The sequence below is a fragment of the Corvus hawaiiensis genome, chromosome 26 (assembly GCF_020740725.1).
Source record: "Corvus hawaiiensis isolate bCorHaw1 chromosome 26, bCorHaw1.pri.cur, whole genome shotgun sequence".
Lineage (NCBI taxonomy): Eukaryota > Metazoa > Chordata > Aves > Passeriformes > Corvidae > Corvus > Corvus hawaiiensis.
Genome location: NC_063238.1, coordinates 14,036,593 through 14,064,024, shown reverse-complemented (window position 1 = coordinate 14,064,024; position 27,432 = coordinate 14,036,593). Strand labels below are relative to the sequence as shown.

At 39.1% G+C, this 27,432-nt stretch overlaps 1 protein-coding gene and 1 long non-coding RNA gene across 3 annotated transcripts in view; one reads left to right on the top strand and one right to left on the bottom strand.

Annotated features, from left to right (window-relative positions):
- Positions 1–2,375, bottom strand: part of ZFHX4 (zinc finger homeobox 4) — a 149,417-nt gene extending 147,042 nt beyond the window's left edge. For both annotated transcript variants that reach the window (XM_048287246.1, XM_048287249.1), the window contains exon 1: positions 1,977–2,375. The gene's annotated coding sequence lies outside the window, so the exon portion shown is untranslated. The remainder of the gene's footprint in view (positions 1–1,976) is intronic.
- On the top strand, positions 51–26,931 carry LOC125317453. The gene is made up of 2 exons (XR_007200096.1): positions 51–248; positions 26,064–26,931. It is a non-coding gene; the product is annotated as an uncharacterized LOC125317453 (long non-coding RNA).
- Positions 26,932–27,432: the final 501 nt, after the last annotated feature.

The window sequence follows — 27,432 nt, the reverse complement described above, 5'->3', positions numbered from 1 at the left end:
TTTTTTTTTTTTTTTTTTTTTTTTTTTTTTTTTTTTGGTGGGGAGGGGGGTGTTATGTTTGCGATCTCTGCCTTGGTACCTAAGGAGGAAGAGGAGGAGGAGGAGGGTGTGTTACTGAATGGTGGCTAAAGCCTCCTCGGGACGGCGCTGAGGTGAAACAGGCTGAACCCGACTGATGTGGCTCCTCTCTCGGTTGGACCCAGTGCCCTAAGCAGCCGATGAGAGACCCCCGGCCGCCCGGCTCGCAGGTAACAAAAGAAATACCAACCCGTCTGTTTTCTGCTGCCGCTGCTGGGGAGGCTGGGGGGGGGAGGGGGGGAGAACAAGATGCAGCAGGGGAGGAGTGGAGGGGAACCGCCGTAAGTTGGCATCGGATGGGGGGAAAGTTTATTAGCAATTTTGTAGGAAATTTCATGTCAGGAGAGACGGGGAAGCAGGGACGCGTCTGCCATTAGCCGCCGTGATGGGAAGGGATGCACTTGATTCTGGACGAGCAGTTAGAGCAGGAACCGAACTGCGGCTCGCTGATTACGAGCCTTTTTTTTTTTTTTTCTTTTTTTTTTTTTTTTTTTTGGTCTGTTGGCTGTCTTTTGTTTATACACCTTAGCCCTCGGTTTAAAAAAAATAATAGACACCTGTCCCGCAAAACAACCACCACTCCCTTTCAAAAAATCTCAGAAAGGCTTCGCTGAAAACAGTCCCCGACCCCGCCCGCTAGAGCCTTTCCTCCAGAGCGGCTCGGCACGGCGGGGATGCCGCCGGCGCCCCGGCCGGCAGCCGCCCGCAGGCAGGGGCAGCCGCACATTCCCACATCCCTGCCAGCGGGGCCACTCGGCGCTCAGCCGAGCCGAGCCGAGCCGAGCCGAGCCGAGCCGAGCCCAGCCGAGCCCAGCCGAGCCGAGCCGAGCCCAGCCGAGCCCAGCCGGGCCGGGCCGGGCCGCCTCCCCGCGCCGCGCGGCGAAACTGACAGAGACGCAGAGCGCGCTCCTAACGGGCTCCTCTTCCTCCTGCTGCCAGAGCCGGCAGCCAGCAGCGCGATCCCCTGCGCACACACACACACACACACACGCCCGCACGGCCACCCTGCCTCTGCTCCTGAGAAACCTACCTGCAAAAGAAAAGGGGGGAGAAGGAGGGGGGGAGAGGGGAAAAAGCACCCCACACCTTCTCCTGTACACACGCACGCAGTCAGGGTCCCAACTGCCCTGCTAGCATCTCCCCCCTCGCCCGAAAGCGAAAGTTTGAGAGGCCGAGGGGGGTGGAGATGAGGAGGAGAGACAAGGAGGGTGGGAGAGCAGAATGTGCCTTCAAAAGGCACCTCAAAGTTTTGGGGGGGACTGAGCTTCGAACGAAGACTGCGAGTTCTAAAGGGGCTGGGAAGGGATGACTTCTGACAGCCGTAACGTCTTTCCTAATCTGACAGTATTCCCCCCTCCCCGAGCTCCCTAGAAAAAAAGAGCGAAATAAAAAGTGGGGGGCATCCCCCGAACCTCTTCTGCAAAGCGAGCAGGGTCTTCCACCTAATCTGAAAGTTACAGCCCAAAAGAGAAAAAAAAAAAAAAAAAAAAAAGAAAAAAAGAAAAAAAAAAGAAATCCACAGCCCCAAACCAAAACAAAAAAATATTACACAAACAAAACGTAACCCCCGGAATAAAAGAGAAAGGCAGTGAGAGAAAGAAAGAAGGGAGAGAGAAAAAGCAGCCCCTCCTTCCGAAATGAGAGCAAATACTGTACCTAAAAGTGGGGAAACAGGCAGAAAAAGGGGGGAGAGAGAGAGGGGAGAGGTACATGGGATCTGGGGATGTGAGTGTGTGTGTGTGTATGTGAGAGAGAGAAAGAGGCACAGAGAGAGGGGGAGAGAGAGAGAGAGCGAGAGCGAAATATCAAAGATTGTGCAAGATCAGCCTGGAAAGATAATCGATACTCGACCTAAATTTAACACAAACTACTCAATAAAAGTTAAAGAAAAAACTTACTTTCCATTTCCCCTCGCAGTTCCTACTGGATCTTCGCCTCTCTTTTTTGTTTTGCTTTATTTACTTAACAGCTGATCACATCCAAGTAAACGAGAGAAGGTTCATTAAAAAAATAATAAAAAAAAAATAATCCTCCAACTTTATTGGGTGAAAATAAAAATGATTGAGCAAGAAGTGGGGGGCATGGAGCGGTCCTTTGGGGTCCGGGAGTTGTTAAAGCATGTGCCGACCGCGGTCTCGCTGTTTGGTTGTGAAGGGGTTGGGAAAAGGAGGAAAGGAAATGAAAATCCGATATGTCTTTATTCTGCTAATTATTATCGTTTTAGCCCTGTTTAAAAAAATGGCTGATTAAGTTGAGTGCGCATGTCTTTGTGTGTCTATTCCCGATATGCACTCTGGGAATGAGAGAGAGAGAGAGAGAGAGGGGAGAGAGAGAGAGAGAGAGGAGAGAGACTGAAGAGAGCGAGGGAGAGGGAGAGCGAGGGAGAGGGAGAGGAGAGGGAAGAGGAGAGGGAGAGGTGTAATTAGTGAGGTGATCAACATTCTCCGGGCTGCAAATGACGCGCAGCCCTGGAGCCGGAGAAGCCGGAGCTGCCGCGGCTGCCGGGGGCTCGCCGGGGCTGCGGGAGCCACAGAGCCAGCCCAGAGAAGAAGGGGCAGCAGAAGGGAGCTCATGGATACAAACACAAGTCTGCAAACTTCATTAGTAACACAGACACACACGCACAGGCACACAAAGTAGATGGCTAGGGAAAATTAAAAAAAAAAAAAAAAAAAAAAAAAAGAAAAGGGAGGGTGGCAGACTTGCTCTTTTAACTGTTTGGAAACTTAAAAAGAAACAGGTCCAAATTAATTATTGCATCAGGGAGATATTTCTGTCTGTCTGTTCATGTCTTACATTTTCTCTCTTTTAATGGGGATTTAATGAGAAAAAAAATTGCATCCCATTTTTTCAATGGGCTAATGAATGTATCACACATCTGTAAAAGGAAAGGTATACCTAAGGTAGGGAACAACTACCCCTACAGAGATAAAGATGGGTTTATTTACACATATGCACACAAATGCACACATGTGCGCACTCACACCCTACACATATTCATGTACACTGAACACATACAGTCACACAAAACATAGCACAATTTATTTGTTGACCACCGTGTCATTGCTTGGAGATACCAACAAAGTAAAAAGCAAAGCGTTACAGAATATACAATATCAACTGTAAACAGTCTTATCAAAATGAAGTAAATATCAGCCCAGGGAAAGGGTCTCTTTGCATACAATACAGATTTCATGCATATACATGCATCATCTTCCAGTTTCCCTGCAAGTATTGGTATTTTATTAATATTTTATCTGCTATATTTTACCAGACATATTTCATTATTGGGGGAAGGGGGGCACACTATTATGATGAAAAGTAGGGTAAAATGTACAGATGTCGTTATAAATCGGAATCTTCTACAAATATTTTCCTGTGTGGGATTTAAGAAGATTGCTTCTCATTTGAAAATCTAATTATCTTAACCTAATACTGCAGATGTGAATATGACTGACACTTTCATTAAAAGATAATTAACTAAAACTAGGAATAGACATACTTTAAAATACCCCCTACTGAAGATAAAAACATGACTATTCAAAGAGCATCTGAATACACCGCAGGAACACGTGCAGATTTTTGATAATGCTATTCCAGAAATGGGTATACCAGAAATGGTCACTAAGTCACAGTTACACGCAGGAGATATTTACAGTACCAAGGACCCCGCGCAGGTGAACCGTAACCTTAGAGCTGACATGCCTTTGAAGTTCGTGATTCCTGCGATACACATCAAAACCTTGTCTTAGGCCTTAAACACTAAGCAGCAGGAAGGTTTTATCACAACCTTCCATTAAAAGCATGCATGCACAACAACAACAAACCAGCAAAAACCAGGATGGCAGAAATATACACCTCTCTGGGCCCTAAACCTTCTACTCCAGGAGAACGTTTCGCAAGTACTGGAACTAACGCTAATAGGAAAATCCCCACCTGATGATGAATTAAGGCTGCCCTTAAGGAAGCACAGGCCAGTGTCAGGGAACCGAGTGTCTAAAAGCAGATGTTTAAGGTCAGAGTGAAGGTCCTGATAGTTTTGAAGGAAGAAAGGGAAAAAAAAAAAAAAAAAAAGAAAAGAAAGAAAAGGTCTTTGGAAAGGGGAGGGGAAAAAAGGATTTAAAAAAAAAACCAACCAAACCCCCAAAAAAACCAAAAAAACCCCGCCAGCCTGAAAGTACAGCTATTCCAAAAATCGGAATCTGCAAATAAAGCAGGGAAGGACCTCTACCCCAATCCAGAGAAACCTTACTTCAAACTTCAGGAAAATCTTCAAGACTCGAACTTAAGGAAAAGTCAGGGGCATTGAAGGGCTCGTGAGAGCAACTCTGTTGGTTTTCCAAGCCTCACCTAAGCATTGCACCAGCTCATCAATGAAAAAGGTGTGAGCATATGTATGCAGATTTCCACAGGCACTGTGCCCTGTCAATGAAGGTAATAAGGAAACTAGCGATATGCTGCATCGCTGTTTACACGGTGGAAAAAAAATGCAAACAGAGACTAAAAATGAAATCTCTGAAACCTGTTTACAGTTATCAGATTGAGGGAGTATGATGGAAAGAGAGCTTTTAGGTTTAAATGGTAAACGAAACGGGACTCTGATACAGAAGGATGCCATTGTCCATTCAAGTGCATGCCTGAAGGATGGCAACACATTTCCTAAGACTGAAGACAATTAAATACAATGTGATGAAGAAACACCTGAGAACAATACATCTATTTCAAATTCAAGTGAAGAAACACGTATACTTAATGTCACGGAAGAATAAGGAAACGAAGATAATTTAGTTTTAAAGTCGTCCCCCCCCCCCCGCATTTCCCCCCACCTCTTTTATTCCTAGTGCTTTTTTCCTGGTGAAACATCAATATCATTAATGTCATTAATGTCAAAACACCAAACGTCAGAACAGTCAAGTCATTCTTTTTTGGCTGTAGATTTTTCCCCCCTTTCTCTCGTCTTGGAGGGGGATATAGGTTTATGGTGTTCTTGAGTTACAGCTAAGGAACAAAGGAGGGGGGAATAAGGCAGGAATTGCGATAGAAGAATTCACATTTTTCAGGGTTTCTTCTGCCACTGTTTACTGTCCTTCTTAACATTTTAAACCTCTCTGTTTCTCTGTCTCTCCCGCTTTCTCTCTCCCTAAAAATAGTAGGTATCGAGGAGTGGGGGGTGTAGGGAAAAAAAAAGGCACTACGGGATGTTAACAGTTTAGAAGGAACCCGGGGATCGCCACGTAGATAGGAAAAATCGAAGAAGGTTAATTCCGGGAGGCAGCAGCAGCAGGTTTGTGGGATGTGATAAGAGCGGAGCGCAGCGCGGGCTGGGGGCGGCAGGCGAGGGGGACCCGGCGCGGCCGCGCTGCGGTGCGGGGCTCCCGGCGGGCGGCGGGCGGGCTCCCGGCGGCGCGGCCCGGCCCGGCCCGGCCCGGCTCCCGCTCCCACTCCCCTCTCTCCTCCCTCTCTCGCTCAGCTGATCGCCCCCGAAGACTCTCGCCTAACCTCTCAGCTCCTCTCCTCTGGTCTCAGTGGACCCCCCGCCCACCTCCTCCGAACTTCTCCTGCAGGCACCGTTACATATTTTGGGATTTTTCGACCCTCCTATTGAAACCACAAAAAGCTCTTGATAGTGACGTTACATTTCAAAGAAAGGGAAGGGGGTAAAAACTCGAAAAACCCTCAGCCTTTTCTGTCCTTTACCATCTCCAGTCTCAGCCCCAAGGAAAACTTGTTGGCCTGGGCGAGACGGAGCTGGTGGGGGCCAGAGCCCGACACTGACCATTCTTTAATAGACAAAGAAATCGTAGCCCAAACCGGGCTCTGTTACACCACGTCTCTCCGTCAAGCTCATTTCACTCCCTAAATCTGCGCTGCGGACACACAGGGGCACAAGGATCTGCATAATTACAGACATAGCCGCTCCCCTCTTTAATAAACCGACATAATTCCCTAATAAGCGTTCCCTTCCCCCACCTTCTCCTCTCCCCAGACCCCAACCCAAGGGAAAGGGGATCCATGTCTTTTTACTGCGTTCTCTAAGTCTATAGATGAGCTCAGTTTGAAACGAGGTATTACAAGATTTCAGTGTTACAGACCCTTTATCTGAGCTACAGACACTTTCAGATCCCCAGCCCCCACCTCCTCTCCTTTTTGTTGTCTCTTCTCCTCCCGGGGGCTATTTGACAAAGGCAGTGTGTTAACTAACATTTTTGTTTAACTCAGCAACTTCTTTTCAAAACATACTTAAACCTGATAGCAATCTCTTGTACTTTTTTTCTTTCTTTCTTTCTTTTTTTTTTTTTTTTCCCCGAGATGAAATTGACTCTGAACCCAAAGCGTTTGGCTATTATTAATAATGTCTTTCTTTGCAGGTATCATATATACAAATCTTTTGTTAATTTATAACGTTCTCCCCCCCCCCCCCGCGCCCCCACCCCCCGCAAAACATTCCACTACACACTAAAAAGGGGGGGGGGGGGGCGGGGGGCGGCGAGGAGAAGAGGGAGGAGGGAAAGAAAACAAAAATCCCCGATCTGATTCCTGGAAAGTTTTGTTCGAAAAATAAATAAAACAACAATAACATACTGCATTTCAATTCTGCCTTCACTGCCCCAGATTTGGCATTCACCTACTGAAAGTGCGTCTAACGAGCAGTGACCTTAGAGAAAAATCACAGCCGAATAGTATAGACATCTCGCTGAGATTTTGAGCTAAATAGTGCCGATCCCGACTGGCTTTTTGTTCTTGTTGTTATTTTGGCTGGAGCCGCACAAAAACGCGCACCCGGACATTACTATAAATAAAAGCCTTCCAGGTCTAAGTCTGCTGCCGGCGTTTCCTCCGGAGCCTTAACAGCCCTTTTTCAGCTCCTTTCTTGGGCAGATCGCGGGGATTAAATGCCCTGAACCTGAGCTCCTGGCCTTGGATGGGAAGGGAAAGAAAAAGGGAGAGGGAGAGAGAGAAAGGAGAGGGTGAAGGAGCCAGGCGCCCTCTGGGCTTTCAGAGGTCAGCGCTTTGACAGTGCTCTGACCTCCCTCCCCTCCCGGCAACCACCCCAGTGTTTATAAACAAAAACAGTCAGGACTAGCCCCAAACAATAGCAATTCACCAACTTCACAGGCACTTCACCAGCTCTTATGCAAATAAAGGAAAACGACCGCTTACCACCGCTCCCCCCCATCCCCTCCAGAAAGCCCAAGAGCATATTTCCAGCAGTGATATATCCAAGGGAAAAATTTTACATTCTATCCTGGAAAAGGAGAAAAGGGGACTTCAGAAACAAAACGGTTCTGGTAGAAAGACAGACAAAAAGGAGAAAAAGCCAATAAAACTAGCGATCTTACTGCAGAAAGAGGAAAGTTATGAAATATTTATATCTAAATCCAGCAATCCACACTACCAATAAAACAGGAATCTTTGTTGTGTAGACAATATGCTAAACTACCTCTGCGACAAACAGCGATTATAAAGCAACCAGAAAAAGTTATTTTCGCCCAAGGAGTCAAGTTTTCAAAGAAAACGTGTGGATTTTACAGCAAAATAAAAGCCACCACCTCTGTGTTATCCGTAAAAACTACACATAAATTAAAAGCACCGTTAAAAGAAAAAAAACCTTCCAGAAAGCAAGCAGCACATCTGATCTGACTTACAAAAAAAAGGAGTATAATTAAAACCATCTTTAATTATAAAAAGCAGCAAGCAAAAACTAAAGGAATCAATGATTTCTCCCCAAAATGTTGTCCGCCAAGGTATAGAAATGACAGTTCTATAGTCCTGCATTAAAGCATAACTGAAACTCCACAGTTCAGGAATTGATTACGCGATAAGGGGGGGAAAAAAAAAAAAAAGGAAAAGGAAAATAAAAGGTCCTAATGATTTTCAAACTTCTGTTTAAAAAATGATGAAGATCAGGAAAGGTTGGAGGAAAAGTTAAAGGAAATATACCTCGAGAGAAAAAAGACCATCTCCTTTTCTTCTTTGTCTATCAGTCTCCAGTTAAAGCATATGGAAAATGTTTTCAAAATGCCTAGATTTGGCACATTGTCATTGCAAAGAGAGGAGCGCAGTGATGCTGTTATAGAAAATGGGAAATAAATTCAGGATTGGGTGCTGCCTCCTTCAATGCGGATTTATCTAAGTTTAATTTAATATTCCACAATCACTGTATGATCGCATATAATTCACCAAGATTTTTAAGAGCTTTGCCTAAATATGTTGACCACAGGCACAAAGTAATTTAATCAGATTATTTCCTTCTTTTATTTGTGTTTATTTTTCTCATTAGAAACACTTTAAATTGCAATTGTAAATAGTAGAAATGATGGAATATTGGGTTTGGGGTGAACAAATGCTCAGAGAAGGCATTAGCTTTATTAAAATCATTCAGAACGTAAAATCAAAAAGCACAAAATGGTTGTTTGTAAAACACTAAACCTTTAATCGATTTATTGGCATTCCAATCGATTAGATAAACGGAAATCTATAGAAAACATAAAAGCATTTAAAATATTTTTCTCTCATTTATAAACAAAACTTTTCTTTTCAGTAGAAAAAAAATGATTATCAAACGACTAACAGGAAATTCTTCAGATATCAAATTACGATAATAAAATTATTTCCACATGGAAAGGGATAATGACAATGATGATAGTAATTATAATAATGAATAATTCAACAGCCCTTTGACATATATGGAAGAGCCTGGTTCAAAAACAGCTTTTGAAGGGGGTTACTTTTAGGGGATTTTTAAAATGAAATTGAAATTTGAGGCTGAAATGCTTAGATTAAGTGACAGTTTAGGTGCATGTGGTAAAATTGCTTTAATTTTTTTCCTGCAGTTTTTAAGGCAGAATTGTTCGCTTTGACATCATCCCTTAAATTAAGTTACCACTTATTAGCAGTAAATAAGTATGTAAATATATAAGCTACGCCTAGATTTATGGGGGAAAAATTTTGTCTCCACGCCAGGGCAATGGGAATGGGGACCTTTTACCTTATAATTTAAGCAATTTGCCTAGCTCGCAGTGTACCTTACAGATTACAGAAAAATTGTGCAAGCAATAATGTATTTGACCACTTAAGTGAAAGAACACAAAATATTTAGGGGTGGAGGGTGGGGAACTGCAAGCCGGAGAAATCCAGCAATCAGCTTGTGGCATTCTGGCTGCGCGAAGAGGAAGTGTTGCTGTAACGGGTATTATGTTTATTTGATAAAGAAAATCAATGAAAGTGGCTGTAAAGTAGTTAGTGAGGCGTGTGTTTGGGACTCGGGTTGAATAGTGACTCCAGCGGGCTGGTCGATGAGCTCTAAGAGCTCTGGAAATCTAACCTAACCCTCCGAGTGAGCTCTCTCTCACTCAGTGCTGCTGCACCTTCCCCAGGCTGGGAGACTTCAGCCCTTGTCTCCTCCCTCCGTCTCCTTCCCTCTCTCCCCACATCCCTCCCTCTGTCCCTCCTTCCCTCTCTCCTAGTTTTCCGCTCCTGCTTTCCTTCTTCCCGTCCGCTCCAACTGTTCCCTGTCCCAGGTATATTTGCTCCCCTCAATTTCTCCCATTCTCTTTCTCTCTCACATTCATTGTCTCGCCCCATCTCTGCCGTAGCTATTTCCTCCTCGTCCAGCTGGTTCTCTAACTTTCCCTGTACTTTTGAAACCCTTCTCTTTCTTTAATTCTCTTCCTCTCCTGTCGGGTATCAGTATTCCTAAGTTTTCTTAGAGCCTTTTTCCTATCTGTCTTCACCAGCCAAATCTATCTCTTATTTTGGATTGGTTCCTCCGGACATGTGCTGTATTAGCAATTATCCCTACTCATTTCCCTTTCACACACCCATGCTGAAGGGATGAGCACATCACGCTCTTTCCACAGTTGAAATATTTTAGACATTGGCTAATCTTCAGTGGTGCTTTACTTCAGACCTTCTGCAGCTATTTCCCCCTTTTCTCCCGCTATTCTTCATTCCCTCTAATTTACAACAGAAATGTTTCTCCTCCTCCTTTTCATTTCCTACTTTACAATTTCCTTTGGGGTTTCTAAATAGTAGTATGTCCTTTGCATTTCCCTACCCCCATCTCTTTCACTGTTTCACTCCAGCTATTTTGTTTACCCGGTTGCTTAGAGGAATATTTCTTTCCTTAACAAGTTTATCTCCGTCTTTCAGTCCCAGCCTATTAAAAAAGAAAAAAAAAAAAAAAAAGAGATAGACAGAGAGAGAGGAAAAAAAAGTTGAGCTCTTTACAGCGAACTAACTTGGTTTCAAACTTCTGGTTTGGATTATGTGTCATTATCTATTTTCCCTTATCGCATCCCCCGTTGCCCTCCCACCCCCCCACCCCCCCCACCCCCCCGTCGCTAATAACATCTTTAGTGTGGTCAATGTTAAATATGGCAGATCTCTGAAAATGCCTCCTCTCCAGCTCTCTGCTGGAATTCATTACCCGCCCCACTCTTCCCACCGCGCCGTGTCTGCGGGGCCCGGCGCGGCCGGTGCGTGGAGCCCCGCGGAGCCTCCGGAGCGGCCGCGGGGATGCGGAGCGGCCGCTTCTCGCCGCCGCCGGGCAGCGCCCCCGAGCCGCGCAGCGCCCCCGAGCCGCGCAGCGCCCCCGAGCCGCGCAGGGCTGCGGCAGCGCCGGCGGCCGCGCGGGACCGGCCACGGGCGCTGCGCTCCGCCGGGGCCCCACGCCCGCCGCGGGAGCAGCGACGCCTCCGGCGGGGGCGGCCCGGGCAGGCGGCCGGCGGGGCGGGGGCTCAGCCGCTCCGCCGGGCAGGCAGGTGCGAGGGCCCCGCTCCGCGCCCCGCGCTGGAGGGCGCCGGATGCCCCTCGCCGCGTGCGCCCCGCTGGCGGCGGCAGTATCCCCTCCGCGGGAGGTGCTCGGCTTTCCCAGCCAGGCTACCTGCCCTCGTTTGTCTGGGGCAGGGAGGTGGGGTTTGGAGTCTGGCTCTTACTATTTTCTTTTTTCCTCCTTTCCCCCCTCCCTTTCTTTCTTTTTTCTTTTTTTTTTTTTTTTTTTTTCCCTTTTCCCTTGCTGTGTCCTGATTGTCTGGAGTGGGATCTAGATGAGGGATCCCCCCTGGCGAAGTCACTCATGTGCTGCTGGCTGTGACACATGCTACGTGTGTCGCCTTTGCATGGTCCTGGTTGGGCCACATGCACTTAGCCTGCAGTTTAAGGATTTGCTTTCGTGTGTGTAGTGAGTACTGGAATAAAGCAGGATTTCAAAGGGCACCAGTAGAGTTGACATTTCAGGCCTGCTCTGGGTTTTAAGTGAACCTTAACCAGAGGAAACAATTGTTCCAGGTTAAATGGCCCTAAACTTTCCTTTGTTTCATTAATTGGGATCTTCTGTTTGGTTCTTGTGACAATTCTTTTAAAGAAGCCAGAGGAATAAATCTAATTCATTAATTTCTACCATACTGACTGAAACACTTTTGCTGTTTTACACATGGCTGGAGTTATGTTTAGACTTACTTCTTGTCTTTAGGTTACACACATGAAGTGAACAGAGGGGGCTTGATCCTGCCAGTCCCTTCTCGAGTGAGTAAACGTAGGTCTGTCCTGTTGTTAGAAACTCTCGCTACTGGGCCTCTGTTCTGTGTGAAGTCTGATAAAATGGCTTTAGCTGCTCCAGGCCCCCATAAGGCTACCCAAAACAAATGTTGTCATATAATTCTGATTTTCTAAAAGCATGCTATAGGTTTTTTTAGCTAAGCCTCTAATAATTGTAACTTTCTTCTTTGCTTAAATGTTCTTGAGGGAGGAATGACAGCTTTTACATTAAATGTTTCATAGTACTGACGGAGGCACAGATGGAAATTAGTATTTTTTATAGTTTCAGAGAAAATACAATGCGCAAACAAGGCAAACAATATAATCCAGAAGTCTTATTAATTAAAATCCAATGTAGGAGTGTATATTTTACTAATATTTGCCTGGGAACTTGGACTCTTAAATTCTGTCAATATCTCCATCACCTCTGAAATTATTGCTCACCTATATCCACAGTGACCCCAAATTGTCAGAGAGAAAGCCTGCCAGTTGTAAATCCACACGGGGCTACAACAGGATTGCAATTTATTATAAAGCAGAAATGTTACTGAAGGCGAAATTGGTGCCTATTCCCAAGTCCACACCTGAAAGGAGCACACTTTCCAGAAATAAAGATGTTACAGAGGTTTGTTTAATATTTTTCATCATATTAGGTAGATTATATTTTTTCTGGATTCTTTTAAACCAACTGTGAATGTTTTTTAAAAAATTGTTTAAAAATAGCAGGGACAACTGAAATTCAGTGCCAACTGAAAAGATTCTATAATGTGCTGTCATGCAGACTTTCTGCATGACAGTACATTATAGAATAGTCAAGATAGAGAGATACTTTTTCCTTTTTTCCCCAAAATGATCTAGCTTGGTATAATATTCTTGCTTCCCTCTGAAATGATGTTAATGGGTGCAAAAAATAGTCTTGATGTAATTTAAAAGAGGAAATGAAGGACTATTATAAAACTAAATTTAAAATTATGTCTTAATACTCTGGAAAACAAATACAGAATAGATGTATTTTGTCGGGAGATCTTATATACCATGTGGAAAGAGCTTATTTTAAACAAGTGTGTCTGTACATTCCTTCAGATAAAAGTGTGCACACTGTAGTTAGAGTCATAGGATGTTTGATCTATTGGTCTACTTATTTTTACCAGAAAATGTTTGTCATATGAAATATGCATAAATAAATTCCAAGAGCATCTGAAATTTATTCATAAAGATAAAGCAAATTTAGAAATCTTAAATGCTACTGATTATGAAGAAGTGTTTGTAAAACACCTAATTCCAAAAATAAAGTTATGACACTAAAAAGACGCTAACCTGCATACACAATGTGGACAACTTTCCCCTTTCAATTAATTTCTAGTGTCAGAAGGAATAAAAATGAACACAGGAAAAGTATTTCATTCTTTTTCTCCTTAAACTCCTTTAAAATTATCTCTTCACAGAGCCGTACTTAGAAATTGAAAGTACCCTAGGAATCAGTATTTCCACCAAATAATTCTTTTGAAAATGAATATATGTGCCATTTTCCTTTGTTTTTTCAGTAGATAGTTGTGAGTATTGTCATCAGTAAAAAGGAAATAAAAACTAAAACTAAAACATGTTATGAGGCAATAAATGGATGGTTCTATATTTCCGCTAAAACATTTGTATTTTCTTTTAATAGGAAGCCTTCATAAATTATTAAATCACATTTGATCAGGTTAATAATGGAGTTAACTACCAGCAGGTAAAATGCTGTTTTCTGTGTAAGATTTATATGTGAGCCCCCCAGACACTTCTTATCTCTCTTCTACATTTTTTCTTGTTAACGTAACATTATTCAAACTTTTATTTTGAGAGTATTATAAAAGTAAGACATATGTGTCTGTGTGTTTGTATGCACCAACACACAGAAGCAACTGATATGTCCCTTTTTCACACAAAAATACTTGTGTATAGTTATATATTTAGAAGCATACAAAGGTCTGCTCAGTTTTTGGTTTTGGCACAGTAATTAAGGTGTCAGGATTCAGATATGCTTTAATGCTGAACTTTCAAAATTTAGCATTAGAGCTCCTGGTTCATCTACAACAGGATGGATACTGTGTTTATAGAGTTCATTTTTGACCTTACCTGAGTACGTACTTTAAGTTAAAGTATGAGATGCACCTAGAGGGGTAATACATTGAGTTTAATAGGAAGACAGTTAATAACCTTTTTTCATCCTCATGCACTATCAGTCATGGCTGTCACCAGTCTGCTGAATCAAAGCAAAAGTGTTCTTCACAGATGACTGATTAGAAACGCAAAATCACAAGATCCATCTTCATGGTCACTTTTATTATAGTCATTTTTAAACTGACAGCAACCTGCTCAGTTTCAGCAGACTGGGCATCACAAATAGTGTCACTCAGTGCAGCTAAGCATGAGAAGATGTTGGCTGGATTATACTTAAAAATAATTAGGCCCAAAGCCTTTTGTGGAAGCAAGAAAAAGGATTTTTGTGGTTCTAGCCCCATCTTTTCAACACCAGCACTAGCCTACGATTTTACACAACTGGAAAATATTTTCATCCACTTCAAGTGAATAAATCAGTTTTGGTGGGCCTTGGATACTTTTTGGAAACAATACCTTTGTTGGTAAAGTGACCAATGAATTTCAATAGAAACACTCTTAAGCAGAGGCTTAACATTGCATACTGCTATTTGTACAGTGCTGTGATGAACTGTTGGTTTCCAGCCTTCTGAGGAATATTGCAAAAGCTAATTACCTTGTTAACTAGATTTGTTTCAATAACATTGTCTCTTGTTCAAATAAACCAGTGAACAGTTCAATGGTTTAAGGTTATTTATAAATTGAATGGGCTCCAGCAAATTTAAAATCAAAATGGTGTAGGCAAGAGAGAGAAGGAGAGAAAGGGAGAGAAGGAACACTGATACTACAAGTTGTGCTCTGTTCTCGTGTGTTTCCGGAATGCAGTGAAATCTAATGTAAGTAAAGGTATTAAATAATGCTGAAAAATGAAAGCTAGTTTGTTTGGAGGTTTTTTGTTTGGTTGGTTTTTGGGTTTTTTTAGAAATAGAAATTGCATAAATTGCTATTGCCTCTAAAGAGTGCTTTTCCTGTGTGAAAACTGTAGGATTGGTTCCTTAATGTAAATAAAATCCTTTCCCTCTACTTAATGCTGCTTAACATGAGTAAGAAAATAATAGATTCTGATTTGGAATTTTGATTCAAGGACTGATGGAGTGAGAAGACAGCCAAGACTAATTTTTAAATTAGGTGGAAGCTAAATAGGCCTCCCTCAAAACTCTTCAAAATCTTTACCGGGTTTCAAAATTTAAATTCCACTTCATCTTATGAACACAAAATAACATATTGCACCAGCTGAGCATCGTTTTAGAATTATCTTTAGAAGTGCGGTGAAATGGTGCATCTGGTTTGCCACTTAACTTTAACCCCCAAAAGATAGTCTGAATAGTAAGCCTGAATTGTGTAGCTGTGATTCCTTTAATACAGCTCATAGGACTCTAAGCTCTGTATATCTAAAACTTTCCTTTAAAACACATTTGGAAACTACAAGTGACTTCAGTGGGCTGCAGTATTGGACCTCTCTTGCAGCACCCCTTCCCATCCTTCTCTGTCAAACTGGAGGGCAGGACTTTGGTCAAGTAGGGCTCTTCCAAAAGGAAATGCTCTTCATTTCCACCCTCAGACCTCATGCTTGCTTTTAGCACTAGGCCATAAACACACACACAAAGTCACACACTCAGTGGTGATGACGTTTGCTTACACAAGCATGCAAACACACACAAAGAACATGCTACATGTATGTGAACACTGGCACACAGTCACTGCTTCCTGGATAGTTATGCTGAAACATATATACCAAGCTAATCATGTCAGGAGAATATCTTTATTTAAGGTATCTTTAATAGTTCTGTAATATTTCCATGTACTAAATAACCATGAGACTGAAGAAGGAAAGCAGGAAGCAAAGTAGTCAGCTTTATGTCCAGTTGAGATTCACATGCTCTGTAAACAGTTTGATTCCCCTCTTTCCCCCAGTTAATGCTTATCTTAAGGATATAATTAGCATTGATAATATGGTCCCATGTAGAGACTCCATGTTTGTTGAAGTGGTTTTAACATGCATCTCTATTTTCTGATGAAAAATTGATACACTAATGCTGACTGACATCTGTCTAAAAATCAGAGGCTAAGTATGACTGAATTTAAGTTTCTGAGCATTAATCAAACCTAATCAAGCAAATTAACTAGCAATGTCACTGATAAATAATAGAATCATATTTTAATAATTATGCTTTTGGGGGAAGACAATTTTTTTTCTCCATTAGGTATTTTAAATAGTATATTCTAGACATAAATGGCTAAACCAAGTTGACTGTAAATTATTCCTGTGCACTTTCCTGTGTAGTAAGAACATATTTTAAAGAAATCCTGAGATCTGCAAGTATAACTATCTGCATTAAAGATAAAATAGCACATTTGTTTGGGCTACAAATGCTTTCTAGTTTCAGGTAGAAAAGTTGTTCTTTCTCCTAAATATTAAATAATACTAATCTACTTCCTAAGTTTGTTTTTTACCCAGTTACCATTTTAAGACACTAAGGCAAAGGTGATCACTATAGCTTAACTTAAGCACATAGTAAATCCATGCATCTCTAAAAATGAGCATAAAAGAATAAGGAATGGTAAGAAATTTTGTGGGGTTTTTTCCTGTCACGATGAAAGGAGGCACAGGTAATAATCATGAAAATATTTTTATTACCTTAAGAAAATAGCTACATCAACCTGACTCTCTAAACTTTCAGACTGCATATGTTGTTTTAGTCTGTATGCTGCATCTTCCCCAGAATGTATTGTTAATTTTGTGCTTGTTTCCTGCCACTACACTTACTTATCCAGAATATTTACTACATATTAGTATGTAGCATAGAGTTAAATTTAATAGGGGCAGATTTTTAGAAATCATCTTTGCATTAACTATTTTTCCAACTACAATTCTATCTATCAATCCTTATAAGACATGACTGAAGTAAGTACTAAAATACTAATGAGGAAATGTTACAGTAAAACTATTATAACATGTTTAAGTACTGAATGCATATAAATATTTTTTAAGATTTACCAAGATGCAATTCATATAATAAATAAGTAAAAGAATTTGCATCTACTTTAGTGATTACTAATGTAATTGGTGTGAAAAAATACTTAATTGGCAGGTACATGCATGGAAGACAGCAGCTGAAGTACAGCATAACTTTTATCTTAAATAAGCAGATCTACCAAAGTAAATAGGCCAAACAGTATCTGGAAGGTTTCTCTTTCCAAGTGCACTTATCATAAACATATATAGACCCATGAAAAGTTCCCCTCAAATCCTCTAACAGCAAAGAAGAGCACTGCAGACAAGAACACTAGGAATTCTTATACCACACCTGCGTTTTTGCTGCCTGAATATGCAGCTATTTCAGTCCTTGCTGTTTTTAAATTTTTTTTCTTTTTGGTTTCTGAAATGTTCCTTGTAGAAACTTAGAAGGGGGAAAAAGCTTTTCTATGAGCATCAGGTTGCAATAAATGTGTGTATGTGAGAGAGTGTGTGTGCATACAAAGATGTATCAGGAAGACCACTCTGGTCATCTCTCAGCATCTGTTTCCTACCTGGGGTTCAGAAACTCACCTACCACTCACTGACCTTTAAAGGGAAAAGAGCAGGGAGCAGAGGTCATGCAAAACATTTCTATTTGTATATTCAAATTACCAGTATTTAGAATAAAGATCTTGTCCGATATCAATATTCCCAGTTGCTCCCTAGGCAGATAATTTTTACCTTCTCTCAAAAGGTATCGGTATCGGTACCTCTGTGTATCAGTAAGTCCAGATGACTGCTCATCAGGACTTCTGCATTTTTCCTCTGTGTTTTTTAAAATATCAACCACATATTATGAAGTGGGGATTTCCGTTTTGTTGTCTTTTTATTGATCTTTTTTTTTTTTTGTCTTATGCTCCTGGACTTCTTTTTATTTTCTGCCTCTTGCAAAATATAATAGCCACAAATCATTGCAGGTTGTCTTTGAATTTATGCTTTATAAGAGCAACACTTTATAGGAAAGATGTAAATATTTCTTTGCCAAATAAGCCAAAACCAAGTATTTTTCTTCCAACAATTAGAAACAATACCTATTTTTTATCCTGCTGCTGAAGGATGCACATAGAAACTTTAATATAAACATCATGGATATGCCAATTATATATTAGATACACTAAAACAAGTGTGTCTAATACAGATTGAAAACAAGAGAAGAGCTATCTTATTTCTCAAGTAACAGATTTAGGGATAAGCACATATACTTTATTTTTCTTCTCTCTTTTATATGTAGTCTAAATCACAGTTTAGATCATAGATCATAGTCTGGTAGGCTAAAAGGAAAAGATTATTTTTGTATAAATGTCCAACTAGGATTTTGGAACCCTGCTGTGGAATGTAAAAGGGGTAAAAAATCCCCCAAATTTCTTTCGCTACGGTAGCGATTTTTTTTTTTTTTTTAATATTTGATCTTTCTTTGTAGCTGTATTTAGGCCCTGTTTTCATTTTTGTAAGGCACTTGGTTTTCCTTTTTTGTAAGCTGTTCTCCCATAGTGCATCTTAGTTTAATTCATTCTTAGCAAAAGAAACACCCAGGTTCAATCTGGAGACCTCCTTCCAACATAATTTAGCTAGACCTTTTCTTAGTAAAGGTTTTCTGGTTTTCATTTTCACTTCATATTCTCAAATAAAAGATCCTTTGTTGTCTACCATTTGATTGGACTTAATGAAAAACACTCCATTTTAACTTAACAGTATTTCCCTTTGAATTTATTATATTTAAGAACACTGTCAAAAATCAAGCATTTAATCTCAGGTTTTTATACTTAAAATTATATTACTATCATATGGTTCAATGAGGTGATGTAGAAAATATATTGAATAGATTTCAAAAAGAAAAGTGAAAAACTAGCCTCATTTTAATATGAAACTAAATACTATGGCTAATGTGCAGATTGGGTATGGTAGTTGACTTTAAAGACTAACATGTGACAGGGTGCCAACAGCTGAATTGTGCAGTATTGACTAAATGAGGTTCACTGATTTGTATTGAGGCTAATATCTTCTTTAAACAATTCCGTGTAAATTGTGCGTATAAAGTCATTGGAAGCTATTTCTCAGGACAGCCTCACTGGCTAGCTACCTGCTGGAGTGAGGAAGATAATCAATAGAAAGAAATAGAGCTGAGCATGAGACTAGGAAGGTTCAGAGCAGTTAGTGCTGATAAAAGTAGATGATGTCAATATTTGGGAATAACACAACTCTAGGATAACAGACAAAAGAGAAGTGCATATGTTGTAGAGTGTTCAAACAGGGGCAGAATTAATGCATAAGTGGCAGATGTTGCCCCAGGCTGCAAAAAGACATTATTTATTCCAGGTATTGTTAAATTCCTAGCAATACACCACTGCTCAATATAGTATATTAAAATTATATCTAGCAATGAGAGAGCTAGAATACCTTTTACATGAGTTGAAATTCTCAGATATAAAGAAGCTGATGCACTCTGTTGTTACAGAGCATTTTCCACACGTCTCCTTTACCTCATAAAGAAGAGCCTCTGTCAGAAGAGTCCTGCAAAAACAGTGCTCAGTGCTCTCTAATTAAATGAATATTTAGAACCAAGATTTAAAAGAGTAACAAGACCAAAATGTAATGGCATAGTTTACCAGAAATCAATTCTTTGCTTGTAAAGATGTTGACATCCTTGAGTCCACCCTCTTCCCCCTCCCTTTTTTTTTGTGTTTAAGGATTATTGAAACAAAAAATTCCCAATGCTCATTCAAATTTATAATATGGTGAATGCTTTTAGCTATGGTGTCTTTATTGGTAGTGAAGTATTGGTATATTTTTGCTAATTTAATAGTAGAAATCAGTTTTCCTCTTGCTGTCAGGCGATGAATTTTTGTTCTTCTATGCTGATCTCTCTGTTGATGTATTATGACATAGTCTGTCAACATGAACAGATACGTGAAAGGGAGATTGGGTGACTGAGACATGCAACCTGAATATGGCTCCTCTTCAATTTTAAGTGTACTATCATGTTTGGATACAGTCAGTAGAAACGTATGATTTTTTTTTCCTCTAAAGAAAGCTATTATTTTGAGGTAATTTAGGCAAAAGCAAAACAGGTGGAGTGTGACAAGGTCCTAAAAGCAGAATGAATGAGGTAACTCCAAAACATATGCATGCGAGCTTAAAAAACTTTCACTTCTAAGTTACAGCCCTTTAAAACTAGCATTTGCAAAACACAAAAGTTTTTGTGTAAGGAGAACCAGTCCAGGCTTATCTGATTATTAAATATTGCTATCTTTTCTTAAAAAAAATTAAATAATTCCCCAAGCTTTACATGGTTTGTTGTCACAGATGTTTTTATTGTTTGGTGTTAGATATCTGGATTACATCAAGTAGGTGATTACTATGTCAGCTAAAAAGGTCAAGTTCCATACTTTTTATTTCAAACCATCATAAAGAAACCTTTCTATAATGACACACTTGTCTATACTGTAGATGTCCCTCTGCTCGATTTAAAAAAAAGCTTTTATCAGACACATTGCTTAACATGAGAGAATTTCATAGTTTGATAGTTAATAAAGCATCTATATTCATACTTAAGAGAAATACCTGTGTACTGAAATAATTAATTTTTTCAAAGCAAACTTCTTATTAAAAGATCGTATTTTATCACTAAATATACAATTATTGCAATAGAAGTTGTTATTATTAGAGTGATGTGCCATAAAAAGCTTCTTAGACTTTTTTTTCAGGTTGCTATTCTTTAGTTGTCAGATGTGGCATCATTCCATCCTAAAATTACAAGAATTCATAAGGTTGCTCTCTAATACTTAACTCTAAAGAAATCTTCATTTCAAATAAGCATGCATTTTGATTTGGGACATCGTCAAAAATATTTAAAGATATATACATCAACTAATTTGTTAATCTTGTGCCACTTTTAACATTTGTCACACATATAGACCAGGAAATTGGCTCCATCTCATTCTAGCTCTGTGTTGAATTAAAAACCTCTACTGCAAAGAAGAGCATGATGTGGGGAAAGAATAAATTTAGTTCTTTCCTTAGTAATGCACATATATTTCCATACATTTCACATCCTAAGGGAGCCTGTGAACGCATTCAATAAATACAAAACTGTAATTCCAGGAAAAGGGAATTTTATATTATAAATTTCGCATAGTACTTTGTTCTTAAAAGATCCGAAATTAAAAATGTCATTATGTTTTTTATTCTTTTATAAAATACAGGATATAGAAAAAAAAGGGAAGACATTGAATTTTAGGGTCATCAGTATTTCTGAGGGTATTAGGTGACTTAGAACAAAAAATATATATTCTACAATGGAACTTGTAAATTAAGAAAATTGTGTCCAGCCCAACTAGTTCTACCTTACATATACTGAAATCAAAATCATATATGTAAGCATTTGTATCAAACGATTGCCTATCTTCACCTTATATATTAAGGTCAGTGAAAAGAGCAGTTTATGGATAAAGGGCAATAATAAAGAGGTAGCCTTTAAACATGATTAGTTGGTGTCTATTAAAGATGTGTTAAAATGAAATATATACTGCAGGTGAAGGAAATTACTAACTCCTCTTAGGATGATGGACTTGCTATATGTGTATTTCACTATACCTTTAAAATATTTGTGAATTTGACTGCATTCTGAGGAGACAGAGCAATGTGGTAGATTTATGAGGGTCTGACGGAAACAAGGCTAGGAAAGATTATGGCATACTTGTTTAGAAAAACTGAGAACTGAAGGTTCCTGATTTACACTGACATATATCTAGATGAAACTATAGTTTGCAAATTGCCTAGAGGAGTTATCTTTTATTAAGTGTTTGATGGGTACAGAAATGTACATATCTATTCTATAACAGTCTAGGAATACTGATACAATATTTGCAAAAAAATTTTTAATGTTCTTGGATTTTCTTAAATATTTTCATTTTTATGGTCACCTCACCCAACCCTGTGCTGAGCTCCTGTGCCTGCCTAACAAGCCATATGCTTAGAGTTTTGTTGCATTATTTTGAATTCTTGGGATAGCATTGTGCTGAAATGTTCTCTGCACTGCAGGACTAGGAGAGATCAAACCACAGCTTAGGTGCTTTTTACCTTTTTCAACAGCTTACCAACATATTTGACACTTTCTGCATCTTAATAGTTAGAAAAAGGTGTTAAAATCCCCAACATTCACAATTAATGCATTTCCAAAGGCTTTCAAGTTTGCGACTACATTGTGATGCCATTACATATGTTTCATTTGAAATTAGACAAGGAATAACAAAGCGTGCAGTTTTACCAAGCACTGCAAAGAAACCCTGAAAGACTGGTAAGTTTTCTACTCAGATCAAATTTCCTTGTTTTATTCTGACTGATACATGGTAGATGACTTGTCTAGGAGGAGGTGGGGGGCAGGTTTGCTTTGCACTATAATTTCTGGTACATTAACTTCCTTTTTCTTGAGGAGATGTTACTTTTTAATCTTATTTTAAATCTTTATTATCATAGGAAAAATGTGTATTAATACAATCCTACTTTCATAATTCATATTTTATTAATGCAATTAAAATTGGTATTTACTGATGCTTTAGCAACAAAATTATGAATTTAATATCAATTTAACAATGGATGATGCTATGCATTCTAGTTCTGTCAGCATTTTTTCAAGCCAGGTGAATGCATTATACAAATATTCGGCAATATTTTACATAATAATCTACCTATTAAATGGGAAGCTTTTTCAGGCTTGTGTGTGCAGTTGGTCACTGATTATATATAAAAAGTTTTTTTCCACAAAGATGTGGAAACAGGATTAAAATATTTTAAAGATTTCACAGGCTTCTAATAATGACATAATAAGCACTATCTGTTAGTGTAAGCTTTTGATCAGCAACAGAGAAAACAAAGTTTATGATCAGACAACTATTTATGCTTTCATTATGCAAATATGTTCAGTGCATTGATAGCTTTAACAAAAATTTTCTGAGTCATAGCATTATATGAAGAGCTGTACATTTGTGATAAGGAACATGAACTGACCCATTTTCATCAGAAACTTGCATAGTTTTCTTAAATCATTAACTTATCAGATCTGGGCAGGGATGTCTGGATCTTTCTGGATGTTTGGATAGTTCCTAGCATAATATAATATGTAGTGGAATATAAGGAAATAATTGGCGCTTGTTAGTTATAAGCAGCACTTGTTAGCATAGGCTTTTTAGCATGCCAACAAGCAATTAACCTCAGCATCAGTCAATCACCTTTTCCTAGTTAACTCACATTACACTTTGAGGACAGCTGCCATCTTCTTGTGGAAAAATACATGTAACTATGCCCCTGACTGTCATGTGAGTTTTAGACCAGTGTAACTTTATTCTATCCAAAAGAGTTAGAGCTTTCTAAACAGTAGGGTAATCAAGAAAATTATTTTTCTTCCATGGCTGTAAATTAGGAGTAAGTGCACCTAATTCATTGGAGCTGCATCTGCTTAAAAGTGTGGCACTGAAATTGGAATCAATCTTTTTTTTCTGTACCTAAGAGGTGAAAGTGTAGAAGTGTACATAAGTCAATCAATGCAATGATGTTGCTTAGCAATGTAAATGCAAAAGAGTAGATTGCTGATGCCAAGAAATTTGCACCCACGTATTGCACCTGTCAGTGAATGGGAGGTTGCATTGCAACTGCACTGCAGTGTGGAATTAATGCCCTAATTAGACTTCTTCATCTCTATTAGGTATGCCTGACAAGACAATATGGTAAGGTTATTTATCAGCTCATCATTGCTATGGGTGGCAGGAGTAACTGATTTTGTTATTTTTTACTCTTTTTGTTTGGTTGGTTTTTTTTAAGACACAGCAAATACTTTAAATCCATTTTTGATAGGAGTAGATGACCAGAAGAGAGTTTATGTGTGTTATTTGTGTAGAAGAGGGAGGTTGACGGTGGGTTAATAAAACTGTTTTTTCCCATTTCCCTACATGTAAGAGTGATTTTCTTGGAAGAAAAGTATGGAAGAACTGAACTGTGATTTAAAGCACATCATTTTATTTCAATAGCAGGAAGCAACTTCCATAAATGACAACTTTTTTTCTTTTGATAACTCCAGTGAAATACAGAGATGACACCTGTATGAAGCATTATTTTTAGAAAGAGGGACTGGGACATTTCTTCTCCCTTGACTATCAAAATGACATATAAATATCATTTCTTTTACTTTTTCTGTGAGTTTTGTGACTTGTGCCTTGGTGTGTGACTGCGATGTGCATTTTTTGTTGACAGATGTGAATAAGGTATAGAGAGTACTAAATAAAAGTGTGCTTGGTCCAAATAGGCAGCAATATGCAGCACAACTTAAGGGAAAACAAAAAAAAAACCTGAACCAAACCCAAAACCCCAACCAATCACAAAAACTCCCCCCCCCAAAAACCAAACCAACCAACCAACCAACAAAAAACAACAACAACAGCAACAAAATCACAACACAAAAAATCCCCCCAAAAAACCAAACCAAACCAAACCAAACCAAACCAAGCCAAACTGAACCAAACCAAACCAAACCAACAAAAAAACAAAACAGAAAGAAAAAGGTGGATTCACTGTAAACTTATTTCTTCCTGGTCGGTACATTAGGGAACAAACTGAACAACATGGAGTATTTTTCCAATGAGTGACGAAAACAAAAGAAGGAGAGAGTTGATGCCTGTAAGGTATTTTAACACTGTTCTTAAGAGTTTTACGTATTCAATTCTGAATAAATCTTTCAATTATGAATTGTTGTCTATCCAGCTCAGGTGAGGAAACCATAGAATAGGAGTTCCTTTTTTTGTTACAGAAGTTTAGTTATTGTTGCTTAACATTTTCCATGTTTTGCTGACAGAAATTCTTTGGGGAATGTTTAAAGAATGGACTCTTCAATGGATTTCTTTGGGGTATTCTTTTCAAATCGTCCCTGTGGAAATCATCCTGAGGCATATTTGGATCTTAAGTCACTTTATACTGTGTTAAGTCACCCTGAAAGGTTCCTACTAGTAGCTGGGACTAGTCACTTTTCAAATATAAAATCATCTGTTGGTGAAACAGTCCTATGATAGTAAAATATAACTAAGTTTAACTTGATTCTTGATAATATGTTTTCTTCTAACTATAGCTATATGTAGCTATAACTACAACTTTAATCTTGCCCTAAGTTTCTGATCACTTTTCTTGGTACCAGAATTTACATTCCCAGAGCAATCCCCACCCCCTCTGCTGAGTTACCTATTTAAATTAGTTGGGTACACCCTGGCTGAGTTGAGTAAAGAAGTGGCTCCACAAGCAGCTTCACCTGCAGCTCTGAAGGAGCAGTAATCTTCGTCTGGGGTGTGACATTTAGCTAGAACAGACTGAAATACTTCCTTTGGTAGCTGGCAGTGTTATGGTCAGAAAGCATAGTCAGGCTATACTTATATGAAGTACTAAGTCGTGCCAATGCAGAAATATAAGATACTGCAGAATCAGGATACAACTTTTTCAAATGTTACGTAAACTTCATGGCGCAACCCTGGTACCATAGGAAGCGATAGGAAGCTATCTTTTGTGTGCAACTATTATATGCCTCAGGAGTGTAAAATGTTTTGGACTATATTTCTGCTTAAACTATTAAGCACACTACTGGAAAAATTCTTAAAAGGAAACTGGATTATTTGGATTAAATTATGATAATTATGTAAGAACATGAAGAAATGTGAGGGGAAGTAGAACCATGTGAAGCAGAAGGAAGTGTCCTCACTGGTAAAAATGAGGTGAGAAAATGTTATATTTTGGTAATAAAACATGTTTCCTGGTAGTACTTTTGCTGAAATCAGCATTATGGAGCAGACCTATGATGATCATTAGTTATGTAAACTCATAATCCAAACTCATATGTGTTGCAAGCCTGGAAAATTTGTTAACTTTGTTTTTTTAGACTAACTGGTGATTTTACTCATATTTAAAATGATAGATACAGGGAGAATAGGACAATTCTTTCTTTGTTTTGCCTCAATAACTGCCCGATTGCCTTTTTGCTTAGTGAGTTAGAGAATCTTTTTGGCCATTTAACTTGTCTCTTCAGTATGTTCATGTAGTGCAGTAGTTTTTCCTCTTGGTTATTAAGACCAGCCATAAAAATCCATTTTAAATGGTGACTTAAGAAATATATCCTTGTCAATAAACATGAATTTGTAGCCTTAGTCATCTTTGATGATTAAAATATATGTTTGCAAAACATAAAATGGTATTAATTATTCAGTCTAAGTGCTCTATTCTGATACTTTTTTAGTACTTACACCACATTTTCTTTTCCTAGGTATCTTTTTAGTGCTGAAATGGACACACTAATTGTGAACCATGTGGTAAGGAGCTCCTTCTAAAACATGCAGTAGCATATTTACCGGAATTTAACAGGCTGTGTACTTTAAAGCTTCTCTTGCCTGTAATCATGTGAAAAAACCTTGCAAGTCACATTACCAGCTCGAGATCCAGCACAGCACATCACAGCAGCATTGAAACAGCCCCTGCCACTAGGCAAGGGACAGAAAGGAGATGGTGACCTGCAACAGGATGAGAGACCTTGCCTACCAGGATTTGCTCACGGTTATGCTTCTGGCAACTAACATTTCCATTTTACTCAAAGCTTCTACATCTGTGTCATCAGAAAAAGCCCCATGAGTGGTGGCAGAGCAAACTGTAGCCTTCATTTTCAAGTTCGAAAAGAAAAAATTATTTACATGTCTAAATCCTGGAACCGGCTGTTCAGAGGTCACTCTTTGTTGCCCACTGCTATAAACCATTAAGGCTTCCGAAAGCTGTGAAAGAAATGGGACATAGTCTAGGGCAGAAAAGTCTTATTGTTTTAAATTTGTTTAAATTCTATTTCATTGTATTATATGATTTTTTTCCTACCAGAGGAACATGGAAGATGGGATGTTTCTGTCGTTGCTTACAATGAATGACTACATAAAATGTCTGTCAGAGCTTGCAGGACACATCTTTGACCCTTCTTAAGATTGTTTTAAACTGAAGGAGATTATCTTTTAATTCATTATGACCACAGACTATTTATTAAGGAAAATTATTGATTCATGCAATGAATTTTACTGTTTTATCACCCTTCCAACTCAGTATTTATTTATCTTTTTGGATACAAATGTAAGTAAATGTTTAACTATGTGTTTTAATGTTGCACTTTTTTTTCCTTTCCTGGTTTAGACATGTTTTCCTGAATCAAGCCCTTGAATTTAGTGACAATTAGTACAATTTCCAGACACATCAGTAAGAGTTTCTGTACCAAGTGAGAGAATGTAGATGTTAAGGGGAAGCACAAGTAATGACTTTTTTTTTCCATTCACAAAGGAAGCACTAAGACATCAAGGTTATTCAACAGAAATGAATAAATGCAGCCTGGAAAGTTATTATTTTTCCAAACTACAAGAGGATCTCTGAAATAATAAAGATAATATAAACAAAAAAAACTAGAGAAATTGTCTAATTTTCTTAAAAAATAATGGGAAACAAAAAAAGACTTTTCACAGTGAAGAAAGTCTTCAGGCAGGGGAAAAAAAATATTTGTTTGACAGATTGCTTAGGGTAGCTTGAAAGAATCATCCAGGGCCTGTTCTTTGCTGCTACTTCAGAAGTGTGTTGGGCATTTAATTGTAGTTGCCCTATCTGCAAAT